The following is a 24,353-nucleotide window of genomic DNA, read 5'->3' as shown; positions in this document are numbered from 1 at the left end:
TTGGTTCCAACTGCCGTGTCCTTGTGAGACGCGGTGTGGGTGAACGGAGGATCTCTGCATGTGTATTTCCCACCGTAAAGCATGGAGGAGGAGCTGTGATGGTGTGGGGATGCTTTGCTGGTGACACTGTCTGTGATTTATTTAGAATTCAAGGCACACTTTACCAGCATGGCTACCACAGCATTCTGCAGTGATACGCCATCCCATCTGGTATATTGATGTCTTCACTATTATTTTACAATGTAGAAAATAGTAAAAATAAAGAAAAACCCTTGAATGAGTAGGTGTTCTAAAACGTTTAAGTGGTAGTGTAAATATGAAGCATGGTGGTGGCAGCATCATGCTGTGGGGAAGTTTTTCAGCGGCAGGGACTGGGAGACTAGTCAGGATCGAGGCAAAGATGAGGCAAAGTACAGAGGGATCCTTGATGAAAACCTGATCCAGAGTGCTCAGGACCTCAGACTGGGGCGAAGGTTCACCTTCCAACAGGACAACGACCTGAAGCACACAGCCAAGACAATGCAGGAGCGGCTTCGGGACAAGTCTCTGAATGTCCAGGAGTGGTCCAGCCATAACCCGATCGAACATCTCTGGAGAGACTTGAAAATAGCTGTGCAGCAACGCTCCTCATCCAACCTTGCAGAGCTTGAGAAGATCTGCAGAGAAGAATGGGAGAAACTCCCCAAACACAGGTGTGCCAAGCTTGTATCGTCATACCCGAGAAGACTCGAGGCTGTAGTTGCTGCCAAAGGTGCTTTGAGTAAAGTGTCTGAATGCTTTATGTAAATGTGATATTTCAGTTTTTTATTTGTAATAATTTAGCAAAGAATAAAAAAAAAAAAATGTTTTGTCATTATAGGGTATTTGTGTGCAGATTGATAAACTAAAACATATTTAATCCATTTTAGAATAAGGCTGTAACCTAACAAAATGGGGAAAAATTTAAGGGGTTTGAATACTTTCCGAAGGCACCTTAAATATATATATTTAACTCCATATTTTTTGAGGCACAAAACTACCTCCATACTTCCATTTGTAGCTCAAAGGGTTCGGATGCTACAGACAGAAGTTGGCACATCAGCGTGACCGACTTCAGACAAGTCATGTAACACTTATGGGGTTCGTAGAGCCAAACGGAGAAAGCCATCATGTTTGTGAGAGTCTCGGATTTTCCATAGTGGTCATATTTGTTTGTAGGTCAATGTTCGGACGGTACATATGTTTTCGTGAGAAGACAACTTTCGGGACTCTCATGGTCTGACAAACACTGATGTGGKTCAGCCACCTTCCACCACAGAGGCGGATGAGGTGGATTGAGACGCAGCCCATGCAACAAAAAAAACGGACATATCTGGCTTAAACTGAAGGACTTTGATGTGTTATCTATGTTACTTAGATTGACGCATGGGTGAGTCAAAAGGCTCTTATTTGTGATTTATATAATTTAATTGCAATTTTATTTCATTAAGGGACATGGGCAGCTGTGAGGAGGAGGGTTTATTCTCCAGAACTTCTTGGGGTTAGACCCAAAGAAAGAGAACTGCTCCTTAAAGTAACTAACTTTGGCCTTCCGGATAGCCTGGGTGCACTTATTTCTCATTAACCTGAATGATAGCTAGTCAGCCTGAATATGCGTGTGCCGAGCCTTTCGCCAAATATAATTCTTGAGGTGGAGTAACTCTGCAAGATCATGGTCGAACCATGGGCTGAACCTGTTTTTAATTCTCATTTTCTTTATGGGGGAGTGTTTGTTAACAATACCAAGGTCCAAGCGTCTTCGACAGAGGGGATCAAGCAGATTCTATACCATTTTACAGACTGTGGAGCTAGAGGAGTTAGAGCCCTGTCTATGTTCATAGATAAGATGAGAGCACCCCTCCAGCTAGGATGGAGTCCGTCACTCCTCAGCAGGCCAGGCTTGGTCCTGTTTGTGGGTGAGTCCCAGAAAGAGGGACAATTATCTTTTGGGAGGGGCAGAAAACAGTTTTCAACCAGCGATTGAGTTGTGAGACTCTGATGTAGAGCTCATCACTCCCCCTAACTGGGCGGGGGCCAGAGACAATTATTCGATGCTGACACATCTTTCTAGCTGATTTACTGTACACGCTGAAGCTATGTTGCGCTTGGTGACCTCTGACTCTTTCATCCTAACATTGTTGGTGTCGACATGGATAACAATATCCCTATACTCTCTTCATTCGCCAGTTTTAGCCTTAGCCAGCACCATCTTCAGATTAGCCTTAACGTTGGTAGCCCTGGCCCCTGGTAAACAGTGTATGTTCGCTGGATGATTCTTTTTAAGTCTAATATTGTGGGTAATGGAGTCGCCAATGACTAGGGTTTTCAATTTGTCAGAGCTAATGGTGGGAGGCTTCGGCGTCTCAGACCCCGTAACGGGTGGAGGAGAGACTCAGACCCCGACTCGCTGCTTAATGAGGAAAACTGGTTGAAAGTTTCTGTCGGCTGAATGAGCGACACCGGTTGAGCATTCCTACAGCATTTCCTTCCAGAAGCCATGAGAAAATTGTCCGACTGCGGAGACTGTGCGAGGAGATTTATGCTACTATCTGTACTAATGCAGCTTTACTTTATACATGTATGCCGTGATGGTACCTTAAGAGAGGAGAGGAGGGCAGCAGCCAGTGACCAGCTGACTTTGCAACAATTAACATTGATGCTAGCTGTCGGTTGGTCGCAGCCTCACCATTAGCCCCAGCCTATCATAGAACAAACAGGCTATGGATATAGGGCCTACTGGACACAATGTCAACCCATAGCTGACCCATTACATTCTACTGCCTGAACACGCTACAGTACTGCAAATTGTCCTGCTTAATTAGAGTGTAAAGTGTGACTGGCCCTGTGAAATCAGTGGGCTGTAGCTCTGAAGCCATTCATAAATTACAAATATAGTAGCTGAAAACAGACGGCACGTCTTAGAGCGTGATCTAAGGAGTTATTGGATATTATTCATGCGTGTTTTTAAGATGTTTACATGGATGATTCACAGACAAAAAGAAATGTATTTAGTGTGTGTGTGTGTGTGTGTGTGTGTGTGTGTGTGTGTGTGTGTGTGTGTGTGTGTGTGTGTGTGTGTGTGTGTGTGTGTGTGTGTGTGTGTGTGTGTGTGTGTGTGTGTGTGTGTGTGTGTGTGTGTGTGTGTGTGTGTGTGTGTGTGTGTGTGTGTGTGTGTGGTGTTGTTGTGGTGTGTTGGATGGAAGCACAAATGAAGCAGGAGCACCCTGGGGGAAAAAACTGGTTGAATCAACATTGTTTCCATGTCATTTCAACAAGGAAATTGAATATGATGATGCTGAATCAACGTGGGAAATTGGATTTGCAAAAAGTCAACCATTGACACAAAATCTAAATGTAATTAGATTAGATTTTTAATTGAGGCTGTAAAACTTCAAAATGTGTAAACATTCAATGGGTGTGACTACTTTCTGAAGGCACTGTATAGTACCGCTCTCATTACTCACTAATGGTTTGCCTGGCACTCTCCCACTTCTCTTTCTACCTATCTCCTACTGCTCTTTCTACCTATCTCTCCCACAGCTGGTGGGTGTCCAGGGGCATGCACAGCTGTGGGAGAGATGGGGCCTAGCGGAGTGGGGCGCCCATCCAGGCCTCTGAGTAGGATTAGACAATTGTCAGTGCTTCCTGCTTCAAGGCCTCAGTCCAGGGTTCTATAGCGGGGTGCCAAGTCCTCAATACTTCCTGCCTGAGAGTAGAGGTAGCCAATAGCCATACAAGGACACTGGGAGAGGAATAGGATGGTTTATTTTTTACTTCATTCAAAATATTCCCTTTTTGCTATCAACAATGCATATACTTCTCCGTTTAACACAAAGGCTCACAAATATCAGCTGGACATGTGGTGTTTAAGACAAGTCCTGAGGTGAAGAAGACTGGTGTGTGCAGTTTTACTACAAACACCTCGTTACAGAACACCTCGTTACACGCCTCGGTCAACACATTTCAAATGCATTGAAATAGAGAAAAGCTCTAATAGAGACAAGTGTTTAAAGCAATCAGTTAAGGTTTTCTCTAGCTGCCAGTAACAATGTTGAAAAGAGGAAAATTACCCATTTGATTTTTTCATTACTCATCAAACATATTATATCATGACACAAGGCGAGACCCAGATGCAGACACAGGAGGCAGATGGTTGACATTTAAGATGTTTAATAATCCAAATAGGAGTAGGCAAGAGTGGTCGTGGACAGGCAAAAGGTCAAAACCAGTTCAGAGWCCAGGAGGTACAGAGTGGCAGACAGGCTCGAGGTCAAGGCAGGCAGAATGGTCAGGCAATGCTACCGAAGTTCTATCAACACATAGACTGTAGTACTCGCACTGCTAAAACACTCGACCACTGCTACTCCAAATCTGACCATGACTCCATTTTGCTCCTCCCTTCCTATAGGCAAAAACTCAAACAGGAAGTACCCATGCTAAGGACTATTCAACACTGGTCTGACCAATCAGAATCCACACTTCAAGATTGTTTTGATCACGCGGACTGGGATATGTTCCGGGTAGCGTCCGACAATAACAACTACGAAGTCACTGATACGGTGACTGAGTTTATCAAGAAGTGTATAGGAGATATTGTACCCACTGTGACTATTAAAACCAACCATTACCAGAAACCATGGACAGATGGTGGCATTTGTGCAAAACTGAAAGCGTAAACCACCACATTTAACCATGGCAAGGTGACTGGGAATATGGCCGAATACAAACAGTGTAGTTGTTCTCTCCGTAAAGCAGTCAAACAGGCAAAATGTCAGTATAAAGACAAAGTGGAGTCGCAATTCAGGTTCTACAGACAATCARGGACTACAAAAGGAAAACAAGCCACGTTGCAGACATTGACGTCTTGCTTCCGGACAGGCTAAACACCTTRGCCCGCTTTGAGGATAACACAGTGCCACCGACGCGGCCCGCTACCAAGGACTGTGGGCTCCCCTTCTCCGCGGCTGAAGTGAGTAAGACATTAAATCGTGTTAACCCTCGCAAGGCTGCCAGCCCAGACAGCATCCCTAGTCGCGTCCTCAGAGCATGCACAGACCAGCTGGCTGGAGTGTTTACGGACATATTCAATCTCTCCCTATCCCAGTCTGATGTCCCCACTGTTCCTGTACCCAAGAAAACAAAGGTAACTGAACAAAATGACTATCGCCCCGAACCACTCACTTCTGTCATCATGAAGTGCTTTTAGAGACTAGTRAAGGTTCATATCACCTCTATCTTACCCGACACCCTAGAAACACTTCAATTTGCTTACCGCCCCAATAGATCCAAAGATYATGCAATAGCCATCACACTGCACACTGCCCTATCCCATCTGGACAAGAGGAACAACTATGTAAGAATGCTGTTAATTGACTATAGCTCAGCATTCAACACCATCGTACCCTCCAAGCTCAGCGTTAAGCTCGAGGCACTGGGTCTGTACCCCGCCCTGAGCAACTGTGTCCTGGACTTCCTGACGGGCCGCCCTCAGGTGGTGAAGGTAGGAAACAACACCTCCACTTCACTGATCCTCAACACTGGYGCCCCACAAGGGRGTGTGATCAGCCCCCTCCTGAACTCCCTGTTCACCCATGACTGCGTGGGTGATGACACAACAGTAGTATGCTTGATTACCAACAATGACAAAACAACCTACAGGGAGGAGGTGAGGGCTCTGGGAGTATGGAACCACGAAAATAACTTCTCACTCAACATCAACAAAACGAAGGAGCTGATCGTGGACTTCAGGAAACAGCAGAAGGAGCACCTCCCCTGTCCACATTGACGGGACCGCAGTGGAGAAGGCGGAAAGCTTCAAGTTCCTCAGCGTACACATCACTGACAAACTGAAATAGTCCACCCACACAAACAATGTGGTGAAGAAGGCGCAACAGCACCTCTTCAATCTCAGGAGGCTGAAGAAATTTGGCTTGGCACCTACAACCCTCACAAACTTTTACAGATCCACAATTGAGAGCATTTTGTCGGGCTGTATCACCGTCTGGTACGGGAACTGCACCGCCCGCAACCACAAGGATTTCCAGAGGGTGCGATCTGCCCAACGCATCACCGGGGGTAACCTACCTGCACTCCAGGACACCTACAGCACAGAATGTCACAGGAAGGCCAAAAAGATCATCAAGTACAACAACCACCCGAGCCACTGCCTGTTCACCCRGCTATCATCCAGAAGGCGAGGTCAGTACAGGTGCATCAAAGCTGGGACCGAGAGAATGAAAAACAGTTTCTATCTCAAGGCCATCAGACTGTTACATAGCCATCACTAGCACATTAGAGGCTGCTACCTATATACATAGTGTAACGTCTGCTTCCAACTCACACCCTCAAACACGTAGATTCCCTGAATGCAGCTCACTTTCCAGCCCACTTTCCAGCTCACACCCRCAAACACCTAGATCCCCTGAACACAGTTCACTCTCCAGATCCCAATCACCTGTTCAAACACCTGTATGTCATTATCACATAATATTTWGTTAAGTTCTTTGCACCCCATCACTGTGAGGTATTGTTTGTTTTGTGACACACGTCTTTCAGAGCTCTGTTTTTCCCGTGAGTTACTCCTCCCGTGCAGGATAGACTGCCTCACTAACGACGCCTTTTGCCTATTCCTTGCCTGTACTTTGGCCTATCAGATTTCCTGTTATCTACCTATTGCTTGATCTCCCGGACTACGTTACTAGCCTTTTCCCTGCCTGTACTGTTGCCCTTTTGGACCCCCTGTGTATGACCTTCTGCCTGCCCCTGGATCCAGCTACCTGCCTCCTCCTGTGGTCCTTTGCAATATACACCTGCTGCGCCCTGTGCTGGAAACCAGCTCTCTAACTCCCTTCATGTTCATTACACATAGACTTGAAATCACTGGCTACTTTAATAATGGAGCACTACTCACTTTAATAATGTTTACATATTTCGCATTACTCATCTCATATGTATATACTGTTATCTATTATTTTCTGCTCTATCTTAGTCTATGCCACCCTGACTGTCACGTCTGCTCCCGCCCCCCCTCTCTGGTGCTCGAGATCGCCAGGCTGCTCATCATTACGCACACATGTCTCCATCGTTATGCTCACCAGCGRTTCATCGTACTCACCTGGACTCCATCACGTCATTGATTGCCTACCCTCCTTTAGTCTAACACTTCCTCAGTTTCATTATTGTGTCTGCATTGATGTTGTTTTGATTCTCTTGTCCAGACGCTGTTCTTGTTTAGTTTCTTGTCTATTTATTATTAAATCCTCACCCTGTATTTGCTTCCTGTCTCCCAGCGTCTGTAGTCACAGAACCGTTACACTGACATTGCTCGTCCATATATTTGTATATTCTATATTCCATTCCTTTACTTAGATATGTGTTTATTGAGTGTATTGTTGTGAAATTGATAGATATTACTTGTTAGATATTACTGCACTGTTGGAGCTAGAAACACAAGCAATTCGCTACACCCGCAGTAACATCTGCTAAACACGTATGTGACCAATAACATTTTATTTTATTTGATAAAATGATTCATCCATTGATACTGATTGAAAATGAACAAACAAATGGCTTTGTTTTCCTTATTTACAAAGTCATAAAAAATTTAACAATTGAATWAACCACCTTTGGGCAATGATCACAAATATGCGTCTAGGGTCAAAATGTCTCTATGCCTCATAGGCCTACTCTTAAAATACTACTTTTAGACTGTATTATACAGCTACAGTAAGGTAAAGGTATAGGACAGCACAACCAATTCAATGCTCTTATTTATTTACTGRAATGTTCAATAACAGTCCATACAGTCTCTCAAACATCAACTTTCGCCTCAGTGGGATGAAGCTGAGGCTTCAAACCAAACTGAAGTAAGAGGAGGAGGAAGTGGGTTGAGAGGGGAAGGGGACAGGAGAGAAAAGGAGAGCAGAAGGACTGAGAAGGAGTGCAGAAGGACTGAGAAGAGAGGGCTAGGAGGAGAGTATGTAAAAGGGGAGGGGGAAGGGAGGGATGCTGAGTGAGTCTTTTCTCCTCTCCCCCTGCTTAGGAGGCAGAGGTTCCCTCCCCCTGTGTGGGAGGCAGAGGTTCCCTCCTAATGACTGTGGTGASTGTTCTCCTGGAGTCGTGACTCGTTTGTTTTATTATTCCCTGCATTATTCTCCTCCATCCCTCTATGCTGCTGTGGCTTATCTAAGGCTGAGATAACAGGACYTGTGTGTGTGTTGCAGCATAGCATTCGTCTAGCTGTCACTAGCCCCCTGTCAAAGTAGCTAATTGGATCCAGTGTTTGACCCAGCATCCCTTGAATGAACAGATCATTGTGAAAAAACAGAATTAAAGCGATACTGGGTCAAATACTAGATCCAATTAACTGCTTTAAAAGCTTCAATAGCATTCAAAGTGTGTCATTCAGGCTATCAAATCATTTCTATATCAGTATCATGTTACTTTCACAATGCCCATCACACAGCAATAAGCTAAAATAATGTATAGAATGAGATATTGTACTAGTGTTGTAGCTCAAGATGAATACATTCACTTTACAGCCAAGTGTCACAAACACCTTTGTTAACGTCCCTGTGATGCGCCAATAGTTCCTGACTTTCCATTATACATCTATATTAAAATATTTCAGCAGTCTGTCATTGAGACAGGTTTTCTTTTTCCAGTTCTGAGAGAGAGCGAGAGAGAGATCCATGTATCTGAGAGGTGCAAACTAGATCACTGAGCAAGAACAGCCAATTAACAGGAAGTAGATAAAAACCCATCATTCATAATTGAAGCTACGGAGGAATCCTGTCATCCCTCATTATTATACATTTGCCAGCAGTGAGAAGCTAAGGTTGAAGCTAAGTGAAGCTATCCTTGCCTGCTTTCATGAGGGTATCAAACCACCTTTAAATAATATAGGCATTACTTTTGAGGGTAAAAGCAAAGAGAAATTATGGTTTGTGGTTCCCTGCATGATATTTCTTTAACAAAGAAATATATATAATCTTCCTGTTTTTAGCTGTTTTGCAGTTGAGGGGCATGTATGTAGTTTTGCTGGTGGTGCTGCTGGTGCCATGCTGCGGAGTGAAGTAACAGGTGGTGTGTGTCAACATCTCCCAGAAAGATGATCAATACCATTCTCAAACACACTGATGACTGATTAGTGTGTGTTCCGTGCATCCGTGCATGTGTGCTTGCATGCTATTGGCTGCTTGGTCCTGGCGAGCAACACCCCACTGGCATAGCCCTGGTCACTTGGTTTTCTCCTTTTGTAGTTATTGGACTATTATGGGAGAGGGGGGGTAAGGTCAGCTATTTTTTACAGTCAACATCACTCTATCAAGGGAAATATAGTATTCTTTCTAAAAAGACTGTATACTGTATATTTCAGGATGTTGTGTATCCCTGGAAATAATCAGAATTCATGTCAAAAGTTTTGAAAACAGCTTGCCCAAAACAAATGGTCTCTTGGCACAACTTATGGGGTAAGTTGAGCCGCAGGACAGGGTAAGTTAAGCCCCATACAAATGTCTGTACTGAATGATAAAACAAACATGTCTGTCTTTATTTCCCAAACACAACTCAACACAATCAATCAATTGTCTTTTAATAATTTAAATACTTAGTTTGAACACTTTTAACATGGGCCCAGCGATAATTCCTTGCATTACACCTGGCGGAAAAAAAACACAATTTCTCAACCATTGGCTCAACTTACCCCAAGACAAACATTTTGACTATATTAGCGCACACATATGAGGTTTAGGACCTAACGTATGTTTAGAACAAACTTTAGATACAAGCATCATGAAACCTCCAACACAAATTCATTTCAGTTGGTGAGTCCGCTTTTTGGACCGACAGTGCATTCAGAAAGTATTCATAACGCTTGACTTATTCCACATTTTATTGTGCTACAGCCTGAATTCAAAATGGATTAAATATATATTTTTCCTCTCACCCAATACTGGTTTTAGAAGTTTTTGCAAATGTACTGAAAATTAAATACAGAAATATCTAATTTACATAAGTATTCACACCCCTGAGTCAATACTTTGAAGAAGTACTTTGGCGGCGATTACAGCTCTGAGTAAGTATCTAAGAGCTTTGCACACCTGGATTGTACACAATTATTCAAGCTCTGTCAAGTTGGTTGTTGATCATTGCTAGACAGCCATTTTCAAGTTCATTGAAATTCAATTTTGAAGTCGTGCTCAATCATCAGTTTCTATTTGGTTTATATTGCCCATTCATTGTCAGGTAGAGACACAGTAGGTCTTGGGACCCAAAAACATAATCAGTGCTCCAACTCTCCTTTCGGTGGTCTGGACCAATGAAGCAGTGACGCAGGATAACGTACTAAACCACAAATTACCTCTAAGTCCCGAGGCATAATCTTAAAACTTTTAATTGAGGAACCACTGTAGATCTCCAAGCCGATATAGGTCAAAATTGTAACTAGGCCACACAGGAACATTCAGTGTCATCTTGGTAAGCAACTTCAGTGTATAGTCGGCCTTGTGTTTTAGGTTTTTGTCCTGCTGAAAGGTGAATTTGTCTCCAGGTATCTGTTGAAAAACGGACTAAACCAGGTTGTCCTCTAGGATTTGCCTGTGCTTAGCTCTATTCTGTTTATTTTTTTACTCCCTAGTCCTTGTCGATGACAAGCATACCCGTAACATGATGCAGCCACCACCATGCTTGAAAATATGAAGAGTGGTACTCAGTGATGTGTTGTGTTGGATTTACCCCAAACATAATGCTTTGTATTCAGGACACGAAGTTAATTTCTTTGCCATTTTTTTTCCCAGTATTACTTTAGTGCCTTATAACAAACAGGATGCATGTTATGGAATATTTTTATTCMGTACAAGCTTCCTTATTTTCACTAGGTGCCCTTCTTTGCGAGGCATTTGTGTTTCAGTTTTTGTTTGAAATTCACTGCCAATTGAGGGACCTTACAGATAATTGTATGTGGGGTACAGAGATGAGTTAGTCATAAAAAAATCATGTTAAACCATATTATTGCACATAGCGTCCATGCAACTTATTACTTGTTAAGCAAATTTACTCCTGAACTTATTTTTGTTTACCTCAACAAAAGGGTGGGAATACTTATTGACACAAGATATTCCAGCATTTTATTTTGAATTTGTAGACATTTCTAAAAACATAATTCCACTTTGACATTATATTGTATTGTCTGTAGGCCAGTGACACAATCTCAATTTAATGTACTTTAAATTCAGGCTGWWACACAACAAAATTACCAAAAAGTCAAGGGGGTGTGAATACTTTGAGGGCACTTGCTTACCCATTTTTCAATGTGGTTTCTTCCTTCAGACTCCATMAAATTATGACCACTTCTTAAATATTTGGTCAAATAATTCATTTTTTGTATGTTTTCCTAGAAACAAGGGTGGCTCAACTTCTTGGGTCAACTTACCACACTCTCCATTACACTAGTGCTATAAAAATATGAAGTAGTTTTCCGATATTCTGTATCAGAATGTACTTGATAACAAAAGGAGGGAGACATTTTTATTTAACTGCAATCCCACAGTTATACATAGACATTTATTTACGTGTCCACGCTGGATACAGTGCATTACAGCTTTTTGTTAGAAATAGACCTGTTCCTGGATATCCTTTTTGAATTACCAATGGTCTTGTTGAAGCTTAACTTAACATAGCATTAGCAAACAGATGCCCACTGTATCAGTCCCAGGGTCCTGAGCTTGGTGATGAGTTTATAGGGGACTATGGTGATGAATGCTGAGCTGTAGTCAATGAAAGCATTCTTTTTATTTAATTTAAACTTTATTTAACTAGGCAAGTCAGCTAAGAACAAATTATTATTTACAATGATGGCCTACCAAAAGGCAAAAGGCCTCCTGTGGGGACAGGGGCTGGGATAAAAAATAAATAAATAAATAAAATATAAATATAGGACAAAACACACATCATGAAAAGAGATTCAACACAATACTGCATAAAYAGATACCTATGACAGCAATATAGCAAGGCAGCAACACATGACAAAACAGCATGGTAGCAACACAACATGGTACAAACATTATTGGGCACGGACAACAGCACAAAGGGCAAGAAGCTCTCAATCTCGCCAAAAACTCTTGTCCAGTCCATTTAGTAGTCAGATTTTAGTCTCATATTGTTTTAGTCAACTGAAATGAAAAATCATTTTCGTTTAGTTATAGTTTTGTCAATTGCCACAGAAAAATAGATGTTTGAATACTTTAGTCACTATTTTTGTTGATGAAATTAACACTGTTGCATCATAAAACTGCCTAAATTGTTCTCATTCTAGAATGCCTTAAATCTTGTCATGGGTAAATAATCATTCTGCTTCTGAGGTCACATATTCAACACTTAATGGGACMTTGCATTACATAGAGATCTATTAGTTAAACATACAATTACACAATAATTATTCACATATCATACTGAATAATATACTACTGTACAATAGGCCTATTATGAAGACTCTTACAAAAAAGGTTCCAAAAGGGTTCTTCGGCTGTCCCCATAGGAGAACCCTTTTTGGTTCCAGGTAAAACCCTTTTGGGTTTCATGTAGAACCCTCTGTGGAAATGGTTCTACATGGAACCCAAAAGTGTTCTACCTGGAAATAGTTATTCAGAGGGTTCTCCTATGGGGACAGTAGAATAACCATTTTAGGTTCTATATAGCACCTTTTTTTCTAAGAGTGTATACAGACTGGAATTCAAATGAGGCCTTATCAAGCTACGTATTATTATCACACCTTCCTTCCCGGTGTGTAGCTAGGCCTAATCTGCTTAACCAACACTTTTTCCATTGGATGATGTAGTATGTTCTCCCTGATGACCCCCCAGGGAGTTCAGGGAGTAATTACGAGAGGTGCTTCACTAATTCAGCTGCTCATTAAGCCAATTAACCAGTACTGGGGAACATTGTGTAAGCAGCATGAAACTGCTCGGCTATTGATCCCTGCCCACTCCTCATCTTTGTGGCTAGCCTTTAAAACCTTAGCTAGCGTTACCGCGCGGTCCCACGGGACCATCTCAGCAGACAAATCAAAGACACTTGTTTAGATGCTTTCACACCAAGGCTAGGTGTTTTTTAAGAGATTGCAGCTGCTATACTGCCAAAGGCTGAGCTGGGTTTAGTTGATTCAATCTGTTGCTCTGTATTTATTGCATGGTCACTTGGAAGATTAGCCTCCAATATAAATTAGCTGTATAAAGGGTCCCTTTGGAAAGCTGTGGAAAAGAGCAGATTGAATCAAGTATTACATTCAGAACCAGTGCGGGGGATATAACACTCTCTCTTTCTACCTCTCTCTCTGGAAGCGATCAGGGGGGACTAAAGACAAGGAAAGGAGTGCCTTTTTGGGGCACGGAGGTGGAAATACAACACAATTTTAGGCTTTTGAACCTCAATTATTTTTGTGGATCAAAGTGTTGATATGCTGCCTAGTGCCACCTCACTACTTTCTAGAGTTGGTGAAGAGTCCAGCTGGGTGATTTGAGGACCAGAGGCTGAGGCGATTGGAATGTCGCTGTGTATGGTCTGAGCAATGCCTTACACTCCTTACATTCCTCCAAAGCTGTGGGTCTCAAATTAATAAATGTCATACATTTCTCTCTGCAAGGATTACTCCTCTAAAATAAATGGATATTGTTCTGTCAGACAGCCAAAACACTTACACATTGGTCAGGATACTAAAAATACCATTTGAAAACGTGGACAAAGAGATAAAGGTCAGAATGACTGATGGATTAATGCATATTACACTGGTATTGAATTTGGTACTGAACATTACATTGCATGTGGCTCAAATGCAGTGGCTTTTCCCTGAACTGGGGACATTATGCCCATGTAATAACACTGTATAGGCGCCCATAGCCATATTTCAATGATGGAGGGTTCAACTAATGCCGGGGGTACACTACACGACTTTCAAAATCCTAACATCGCTGAGCCTCTCATTAAACGATTGCCTTTCATGTAGTTTTTTTGTCTTGCCAACGTAGTGGTGCACACACAGTGTGTCACACACTACAATATTTTTTACTTGGTCCTGAGGATTCCCGATACCATGATGTCTCGCGAAAACAATGATGTGTGTATGTGATTCGATTGTTAACATAGCTAGAACGAGCTGTGGCTCAAAGCAGCGTTTTCAGTCCATTTTGAATTGAATAACATTGTTTGTGAACTTCAGAGCTGTAATGATTTGACACTGTAGCTTTGGTTAAAGGCAAGTACAAACGCATACTAGTAGTAGTCATCGCTCCTGCTCGTGTCTAAACATTCTGGGTGATGCGAAACTGTCATTCTTCTATGGTGAGCTCTCATTGGCTATTGCTGATCACTGTTCTCAAAACTTGTTGTTGCATYTATTACACTACAAGAGCATTGCAGGTTTTGTGGGAATAAAATCAAACATGTTTGAAAATTTTGGGACGTCTGGGACTGCTCAAAGACGGGATCGGTAGCCCTCAGATTAAGTCTCTGATGGCCGTGCGCCCCGAGTAGGCAACGACATTGGGATTTTGGCTCTGCCCTCAAACTTGTCTGGGAGCCAAATCGCGGCCAAAATCGTGTAGAGTACACCCTGCTTAAAGTGTAATCAATTCCTTTGCATAGCAAAACTTAACATAATGTTCTCCACTTTTCACCCAAGGGCTTTGCGGTTTCTCGTCCCATTAGTAAAATCAAATGTTTAGAAATAAGTGAATCTGGTTTGTTGTGTTGGATTCTAGATTGAAATACACTTATTCATGTTACCATACTAGAATTTCTTTATTACTTCACATGTTTCATGAATGTATATGTTGCGGTCAATTGGTGAGTGGATAAGGACGAGATGTATGTAGGCAGGAAATATACATTCTGTCAAACATGTTATTGTTAAATCTCATGGATCCTATGGAGGTAGGCAAAGGGCAACAGTCTGGTTTCAGTCTCTAATAAGGTAGGACAGCCGTGGAGTGGGGAGGAGTGATGAATTCTGTCCGAGGTCAGGTCAGATGAAGTGAGAAGGAACAGTCCTATTACACACACATATATACATGCCCACAAAGGTTCTAGCAGGAGGCGGGGCCATGATTACACGATTGAGATGAACCAATTAAGTTCCTAACTAGCAACAGAGATGTATTGGCTGTATATACAATAGGTGGGTCTAATCCTGAATGCTGATTGGTTAAAAGCTCATTCCAGTCGTTACCACCAGCTAAATCTATGACTTTAAAATGCCTATTTACTCTGTTACATTTGACTGRGCAATCCACTGTCTCATCAGCTCAGCCAGGCGAATTATAAACTTGATCTCCACTATAAAAGGCATCTAGACATTATCTCACATTTATTTTAGTCTAAAAATTGAAAATTTGCATAAACCTTGCTGTCTGTCTATCCGACATTTGCAACATTGTTTCAATATTCAAATACAATCTGCAGCTGTCCCATAGTAATGAACGTGTAGGGGTCGGGAGTCGGGACGAGACAGACAGGCAGCGTTTCTCAGCCAGTCGAAATCATGAATCAGCTGGCATCATTTTAATAGATATATAAAAATAAATGTCAATTGAAAAAAGGTAAAACGAAACAAAGTGCAGCTAGTTTGCAGTTTTTACAGCTTCAGTGTTTGAAGTGATTGTGTTAGCTGCATTGTTGGCTAGCTCCTCAGAACAACAGTGTCCTGACGAGAGAGCGCATTCTCTATGCCAGGCGAAATTGCACCTCATTAGCTCATTGTTATGAATGTATCCAAATGAATGTCACTAGAAAACAGCTTATGCAAATGCAGCTACTGTTGTTGTTCTTTTTGACGTTTGACGTGACTGTAAGTTAGCCGTAGTTGGCTAGCTAGCAAGCAAGGGATAAGAACGTTGCCAGCCAGTAAGGCAATGGAACATTTAGAACAAACAACTGGGTCGCGTCGTTAGATACAGAACAAAAATACTGAAAAACTGGGTCGCGTATCTGGAAACCGAACCGATAGAACAAACGACCAGCCGGCTTGGGTAGCAACCGTAGAATTGTGTCGGGACTATATATTGTGGAAGGATGAAATAGTATGAAAAAAATAATCAAAATAATGTTTTTAATGAAAATATGTCAATCATTATTTGAATATGTTGGTAACCCATTGTGTAAATGTGATAATGCCCTCGAAGCCGGTGTTTGGAGGATATATTGMCATGGTTTAACAACACCTGAGCCAATATATCCTCCAAACACCAGCTTCAAGGGGATTATCACTTAAATAGATGTCCAAGGAGTTGACTCCTCCTAGTAGGAGGGTATAAATATTTGTGTTTGTGTGAACATGTCTTTGTCTTTGCAGCTGTTTGACCCAGTGGGTGAATAAACTTGGTTTAATACCTTTTGTCAATAGGGGGTGCTGTTAGCACTTTATTTTTTTTGACATTGCCAAATTAACTGCCTAGTAGTCAATTCTTGCTCGTACAATATGCATATATTGTTATTATTGGATAGAAAACACTCTCTAGTTTCTATAACCGTTGGAATTATGTCTCTGAGTGGACAGAACTCTATCTAGAGCACTTTCCCTGACAGGAGTGAGATTTCAGAAATCTTGGCCTCTGGTCCCAGGTCAGTTTTAATGTCCCTGTGAATGCTATGAGGATACAAACACTGCCTACACCTTCCTCTAGATGTCAGTAAGTGGTGACAATTTGAATGGAGTCGATTGCGCAATCAGGGCCTGTATAAAACAGAAAAGACCGGAAGTAGGCTTTTGGATCCTGCGCTGGACGCATGAAGGGCGTCGGACCGACCCCTTTCCAAGCCTTGGTTTAGCCAGTAATATATCGCCGGTCATGTTTTTACTTGTTATAGGTGTTAAAAAACATCATAAGTAGTTAATTTAAACCGTTTTATAGCAATTTATATCCGTTTAGTGCGATTTTGAGGCATTTATTTGTGACGCTCTTCCATGAGCTGGGCACGTTTCCTGTACATACCGAACGTTATTGGCCATTTCGACGGGACAGAGGGCATCTTTCGACCAAAAGACGATTAGACCGGAGAAAGGATACTTTGCCCAAGATTCTGATGGAAGAACAGCTCACAGTAAGAACTATTTATGATGATAAATCGCTGTTCTGTTGAAAAATTCTAAACGCATATATCGCCATTTTGTTATGTGTAGCTTCGCTTGGCGGACCCGGTATTGCACAGTAAGGATAATTTTAGAAATGTAAGTCAGCGATTGCATTAAGAACTAATTTGTCTTCGATTCCTGTCAACCCTGTATTTTTAGTCAAGTTTATGATTAGCTATCGATTAGACTAGATCACTCTCAAAGATAGCGCCCGACATTTTCAGGCCAGTTTTGCTACTATTCTCATTGTATAACCACGTTTTTTTGTGGCTAAAATGCACATTTTCGAACAAACTCTATATGTACGTTGTAATATGATGTTACAGGAGTGTCATCGGAAGAATTCTGAGAAAGGTTAGTGAAAAAATTAATATATTTTGGTGATCATAACGTTATCGCTCCCGTTGCCTTGGATTCATGCTGGGGTAACGTTTGCACATGTGGTATGCTAATATAACGATTTTTGTGTTTTCGCTGTAAAACGCTTAGAAAATCTGAAATATTGTCTGAATTCACAAGATCTGTGTCTTCCATTGCTATGCTTTGTCTATTTTATGAAATGTTTTATGATGAGTAAATTGGTAATACACGCTGCTCTCTGTATTTATTCTAGTCGAGTTGTGATGGTGGGTGCAATTGTAAACTATGATTTCTACCTGAAATATGCACATTTTTCTAACAAAAACTATCCTATACATAAATATGTTATCAGACTGTCATCTGATGAGGTTTTTTCTTGGTTAGTGGCTATCAATATCTTTATTTAGCCGAATTGGTGATAGCTACTGGTGGAGAGAAAAATGGTGGACAAAGAAAATGGTGTCTTTTGCTAACGTGGTTAGCTAATAGATTTACATATTGTGTCTTCCCTGAGAAACATTTTAAAAATCAGAAATGATTGCTGGATTCACAAGAAGGGATCTTTCATCTGGTATCTTGGACTTGTGATTGAATGATATTTAATGCTACTATTTACTTGTGACGCTATGCTAGCTATGCTATTCAGCTTTTTTACTGGTGGGGGGTGGGGGTGCTCCCGGATCCGGGTTTCTGACTCGGTAGAAGTTAAGCTTTTACTTGTTGTCCGTGAGTTTTTACTCTGTCAAAAGAGGTGCATGAGCTCATACCCAGTGGTCGTTATCTTTTATCTTTTGTCGAGCATCGAAAATAATGAGATAAGGGAAGAGAATGTAGCAACGTAATTTAAGGCCTGTGTCCTAGAAGGGAGAGGCTGGATAAATGATCTGTGTTATGTGCCCCTCTTACGGCAGGCTCTTACGCCACTTTAACATCGTATAGCCCTATAGCACTGCGGGTGAATTTACAACATGTGCCAGAGAACGTAATGATATTTCAAAAGGCTAATATATTCAGCTGTTAAGGCCAGAGTGTGGCTCAAACATGCAGACGGTCTCGCCTCGGTGTGCCCAAACAGAGACAACTRGACCTGGATCGCTGCTCAACCACTGTCTGGTCCATCTATTATCCCCCTGGTTCGCCCTGCAGACTGAAGACATTAAACTCAGGTTTGTAATGCATCATATGTTTGTGTTAATGAGGTGGTCTTGATGTAGTTCAACAGCTTGACTTGAGGATGTTATAAAAACTACAATTTGGAGATATTTGGTCGTTTGGTGAGAATGTATGCGACACATTCAGTTTACTTTAGGAAGAGAACCCAGATAAATTGTTCTGACTGACACCAAATAAAATGTTGACATCTAGTGGGTTAAAACGTCTTTGGGATAGGGGGCAGCATTTTCACGTTTGGATAAAAAGCATGCCCAGAGTAAACTGCCTGCTACCCAGGCCGAGTTGATAATATATGCATATTATTAGTGGATTTGGATAGAAAACACTCTGAAATTTCTAAAACTGTTTGAATCATGTCTGTGACTAAAACAGAACTTATTTGGCATGCGAAACCACGAGGACATACCATTCAGCATTTCTTTTTTGAGGTCACTCTCTTTTCAATGAAGTTTCATTGGGAATCCAGATTTCTAAAGGGACCTTCTTGCAGTTCCTATCGCTTCCACTGGATGTCAACAGTCTTTAGAAATTGGTTGAGGTTTTTCCTTTGAGGAATGAAGAGGTAGCCATGTTCAGAATGAGGCTCGAATGAAGTGTACTGTTTGTTAGAGGTGACCTGAAAGCATGCTACACATTGTTTTCCTCTGGTATTGAACTCAGATCATCCCGTCTTCAATTTTATCGATTATTTACGTTTAAAAATACCTAAAGTTGTATTACAAAAGTAGTTTGAAATGTTTGGACAAAGCTTACAGGTAACTTTTGTAGTCATGTTAAGCGAGTTGGAACCAGTGTTTTTCTGGATCAAACGCGCCAAATAAATGGACATTTTGGATATATATCGACGGAATTAATCGAACAAAAGGACCATTTGTGATGTTTATGGGACATATTGGAGTGCCAACAGAAGAAGCTCGTCAAAGGTAAGGCATGAATTATATCTTTATTTCTGCGTTTTGTGTCGCGCCTGGAGGGTTGAAATATMATGGTCTGTGATTGTTTGCTTGGGTACTATCCTCATATAATAGCATTGTTTGCTTTCGCCGTAAAGCATCTTTGAAATCTGACACGTTGGCTGGATTCACAACAAGTGTAGCTTTAATTTGGAATATTGAATGTGTGATTTCATAAAAGTTAAACTTTTATAGTAATTCATTTGAATTTGGTGCTCTTCATTTTCACTGGATGTTGGCCAGTGGGGACGCTACCGTCCCACATATCCAAGAGAGGTTTTTAACACATCAATGTTTAAGTTCAAAGCAATACTGGCTATGAAATACAATACTTATTTCAAAATATATGCCACACAATTCCTTCAAACCTTAGTTGAAAATAGCAACTCCCCTAAGTATTTCACCACAGTAATGTTTGGGCCAGAAGTTGAAAATTCAATGTGATACTTCTTCTGCCACAAATTCCCCTATTGATGGTCTTATAGCCAGCCTTCTCACCAATTATTTATGAAGCCAACTTCATAATGTACTTTAAGGTGACAGTGTCCTCAGTGTTGTGTTGCTGTAGATAAATGCATTCGTTTATCATGTACTTATGGTCAGCAGACAAGCCTAAGCAATGTGCCAGATGTCAGGAACAGCTGCTGTACTTAGAAAGATGGCCGATCTAACTGATACTGAGGTCTTGATGTGACGGACCAACACCCGATGCTCTGTATTACGGGAGATTATAATATTTATTGCATAACACCCTCATCTCTAAGGCATCGAGTAATCGGCATAAAATTCTGATAAGCTGATGTCCCTGTTTAAGCTGATAAGAAGTCTGCTGTTTGAATTATGTCARATGTTTTGAGCCTTTAGGATGAGGTTGCTTTTGGGCCATTAAAAACTGAAAAGTCTCCACCATCAGTCATCATCTCCTATGATGCAATAGTATTTCTAGGAGGGGTTATGGAGCTGTAGAGTAATTGATAGTCTATGTCTGGAAACATCAGTTAAAAATTATACTAAGAATTAGGCTGAAATACGTATGGTTGTGTTGAACACGGTAGGCCAATGTTTGCTAAAGGCTATCTTCAGTGGTGTGGGTCGGAACAGTGTCGGTGTTTATCAATTTTATGTGATGGGAATTTGGCAGATTCATGAAAAGAAACCAAACTGGGCACAGTTCAAGCTTTGGCTTTTGCCCTGCTTTTGGTGTTAAATTGAGAAAAAAAACAAGAAAACAAACGAATTACAAACAACAAATCAAATTAAATTGTATTGGTGGCATACACCACAGGAGGTTGGTGGCACCCTAATTGGGGAGGATGGGCTTGTGGTAATGGCTGGAGCGGAATGGTTTCCATGAGTTTGATGCCGCTCCATTCCAGCCATTATTATGAACAGTCCTCCCCTCTGCAGCCTCCACTGACATACTCATATTTAGCAGATGTTATTGCGGGTGTAGCGAAATGACTGTGTTCTTATCTCCAACAGTGCAGTGATATCTAACAATTCACAACAATATACATGAATCTAAAAGTAAAAGAATGGAATTAAGAAATATATAAATAATAAGACAAGCAATGTCAGAGTCCAGAGTATATATACAGTATATACAGTGCATTCAGAAAGTATTCAGACCCCTTGAATTTTTCCACATTTTGTTATGTTACAGCCTTATTCTAAAATTGATTAAATAGTATTTGTCCCTCATCAAACTACACACAATACCCCATAATGACAAAGCAAACTGTTTTTATTAATTTCGCAAAAAAATATGAATCTGAAATATCACGTTTACATAAGTTTTCAGACCATTTACTCAGTACTTTTTTGAAGCACCATTGGCAGCAATTACAGCCTCAAAACGTATTGGATATGACACTACAAGCTTGGCACACCTGTATTTGGGGAGTTTCTCCCATTCCTCTCTAAAGATCCTCTCAAGCTCTGTCAGTTTGGATGGGGAGCGTTTCTTCAAAGCTATTTTAAGGTCTCTCCAGAGATGCTCGATTGGGTTCAAGTCCGGGCTCTGGCTGGGCCACTCAAGGACATTTAGAGACTTGTCCCAAAGCCAGTGCTGCATTGTCTTGGCTGTGTGCTTAGGGTCGTTGTCCTGGTGGAAGGGTGAACCTTTACCAGTCTGAGGTCCTGAGCGCTCTGCAGCAGGTTTTTATCAAGGATCTCTCTGTACTTTGCTCCGTTCGTCTTTCCCTCGATCCTGACTAGTCTCCCAGTCCCTGCCACCACCATAATTCACCGTAGGAATGGTGCCAGGTTTCCTCTAGATGTGACGCTTGGCGTTCAGGCCAAAGAGTTCAATCTTGTTTTCATCAGACCAGAGAATCTTGTTTCTCATGGTCTGAGAGTCCTTAGGTGCCTTTTGGCCAACACCAAGGAGGCCGTCATGTGCCTTTTACTGAGGACTGGCTTCCATCTGGCCACTACAATAAAGGCCTGATTGGTGGAGTGCTGCAGAGATGGTTGTCCTTCTGGAAGGTTCTCCTATCTCCACAGAGGAACTCTGAAGCTTTGTCAAAGTGACCATTGGGTTCTTGGTCACTTCCCTGACCAAGGCCCTTTCCCCTATTTCTCAGTTTGGCCAGGTGGCAAGCACTAGGAAGAGTTCTGGTGGTTCCATATTTCTCTCATTTAGGAATGATGGAGGCCACTTTATTCTTGTGGATCTTCAATGCTGCAGAGGTTTTTGGTACCTTTCCCCAGATCTGTGCTTTACAGAGCTCTACAGACAATTCCTTCAACCTCATCGCTTAGTTTTTGCTCTGACATACACTGTCAACTGTGGGACCTTATATAGACAGGTGTGTGCCTTTCCAAATCATGTCCAATCAATTGAATTTACCACAGGTGGACTCCGATCAAGTTGTAAAAACTTCTCAAATATGATCAATGGAAACAGGATGTACCCGAGCTCAATTTCAAGTCTCATAGACAATGATCTGAATATTTCTGTAAATAAGGTATTTTGTTATGCATTTGCACGAATTTCTAAAAATCAGTTTTCACTGTGTCATTATGGGGTAATGCATATTGATTGTAGATTCCGAGAAGATTTTCCGGTCACAACTTGTAGACTTSTTTAGGTGCTGCTGTGAGGTTTGTTGCTAACTTTTGTTTGCTACCTGACAACTTTACGGTTTTTACTTTTAAATACCATTTTATATTTTGTATTTTTCCCTCGCTCGACTATTTTCATTAAACTTTTTCACCCCGGACGCTTTATCTGGACATGGTTCTACATGACCTCCCCCAGCCAAAGCTAAGTAGTAACATTAACATTATGCCGTATAAATGCAGTCGCTGTAATATACAGGAGAACGATCGCCMTATGGTGAGGATAGCTGTGCTGCAAGCCCAGATTCAGACACAATCTTTAGGCAAGGGTAATTTAAGTGTAGGAAAGGATGGAACCGCGACTGTGCAACCAATAGGTACAGATAGTAGCATAAGCCCCATCACACAGTCCCCGCAGACGGACAATTTTCTCAATGCTTCTGGAAGGAAATGCTGTAGGAATTCTCAACCGGTGTCGCTCATTCAGCCGACAGAAACTTTCAACCGGTTCTCCCCATGAACCTGTCTAGGACTGGGGTTCCGCTAGCACAACCCCACGCTAACAGCCAATGAAATTGCAGGGTACCAAATTCAATTCAAATTCATTTCTCATACATTCAAATATTAGACACCATTTTAAAGATAAAATTTGCGTTAATCCAACCACAGTGTCTGATTTCAAAGAAGCTTTTCGGTGAATGCAAAACACATTATGTTAGGTCAGCAACTAGTCACAGAAAGCATACAGCGATTTTCCAACCAAAGAGAGGAGTCACAAAAAGCAGAAATATTGATAAAATGAATCACTAACCTTTGATATTCTTCATCAGATGACGCTCCCGGAACAACATGTTAAAGACTACATGTATGTTTTGTTCGATGAAGTTCATATTTATATCCAAAAACCTCAGTTTACATTTGGCTTTGCCTCCAAAACATCCCGTGAATTTGCAGAGAGCCACATCAAATCACAGAAATACTCACAAGTGTTTTTCACAGAATTAAAGATATACTTCTCCTTATTGCAACCGCTGTGTCAGATTTAAAAAATAACTTTACGGACAAAGCAAACCATGCAATAATCTGAGTACAGCGCTCAGATGACAAATCAACCCAAAGAGATATCCGTCATGTTGGAGTCAACATAAGGCAGAAATAGCATTATAAATATTCACTTACCTTTGATGATCTTCATCAGAATGCACTCCCAGGAATCCCAGTTCCACAGTAAATGTTTGATTTGTTCCATAAAGTCCATTTATGTCCAAATTACTTATTCTGGTTCGCGCGTTCAGTACACAATCTAAACTCACGACGCACAGGCAGGTCCAGGCAAAAGTTCAGACGAAAAGTCATATTACAGTTCGTAGAAACATGTCAAACGAAGTATAGAATCAATCTTTAGGATGTTTTTAACATAAATCTTCAATAATGTTCCAACAGGAGAACTCCTTTGTCTTCAGAAAAGCAATGGAACAGAGCTCGCTCTCACTTGAACAAGCGTCACGAGCTCCTGGCATTCTGCCAGAGCCCTGACTCATTTCCCTCTCATTTGGCCCCACTTCACAGTAGAAGCATCAAACAAGTTTCTAAAGATTGTTGACATCTAGTGGAAGCCCTAGGAAGTGCAAAATGACCCCATAGACACTGTGTATTTGATAGGC

The sequence above is a fragment of the Salvelinus sp. IW2-2015 genome, linkage group LG15 (genome assembly GCF_002910315.2).
Source record: "Salvelinus sp. IW2-2015 linkage group LG15, ASM291031v2, whole genome shotgun sequence".
In the NCBI taxonomy this organism is placed as follows: domain Eukaryota; kingdom Metazoa; phylum Chordata; class Actinopteri; order Salmoniformes; family Salmonidae; genus Salvelinus; species Salvelinus sp. IW2-2015.
The sequence above is the reverse complement of the archived record's forward strand: the minus strand, read 5'-3'. Positions refer to the sequence as shown.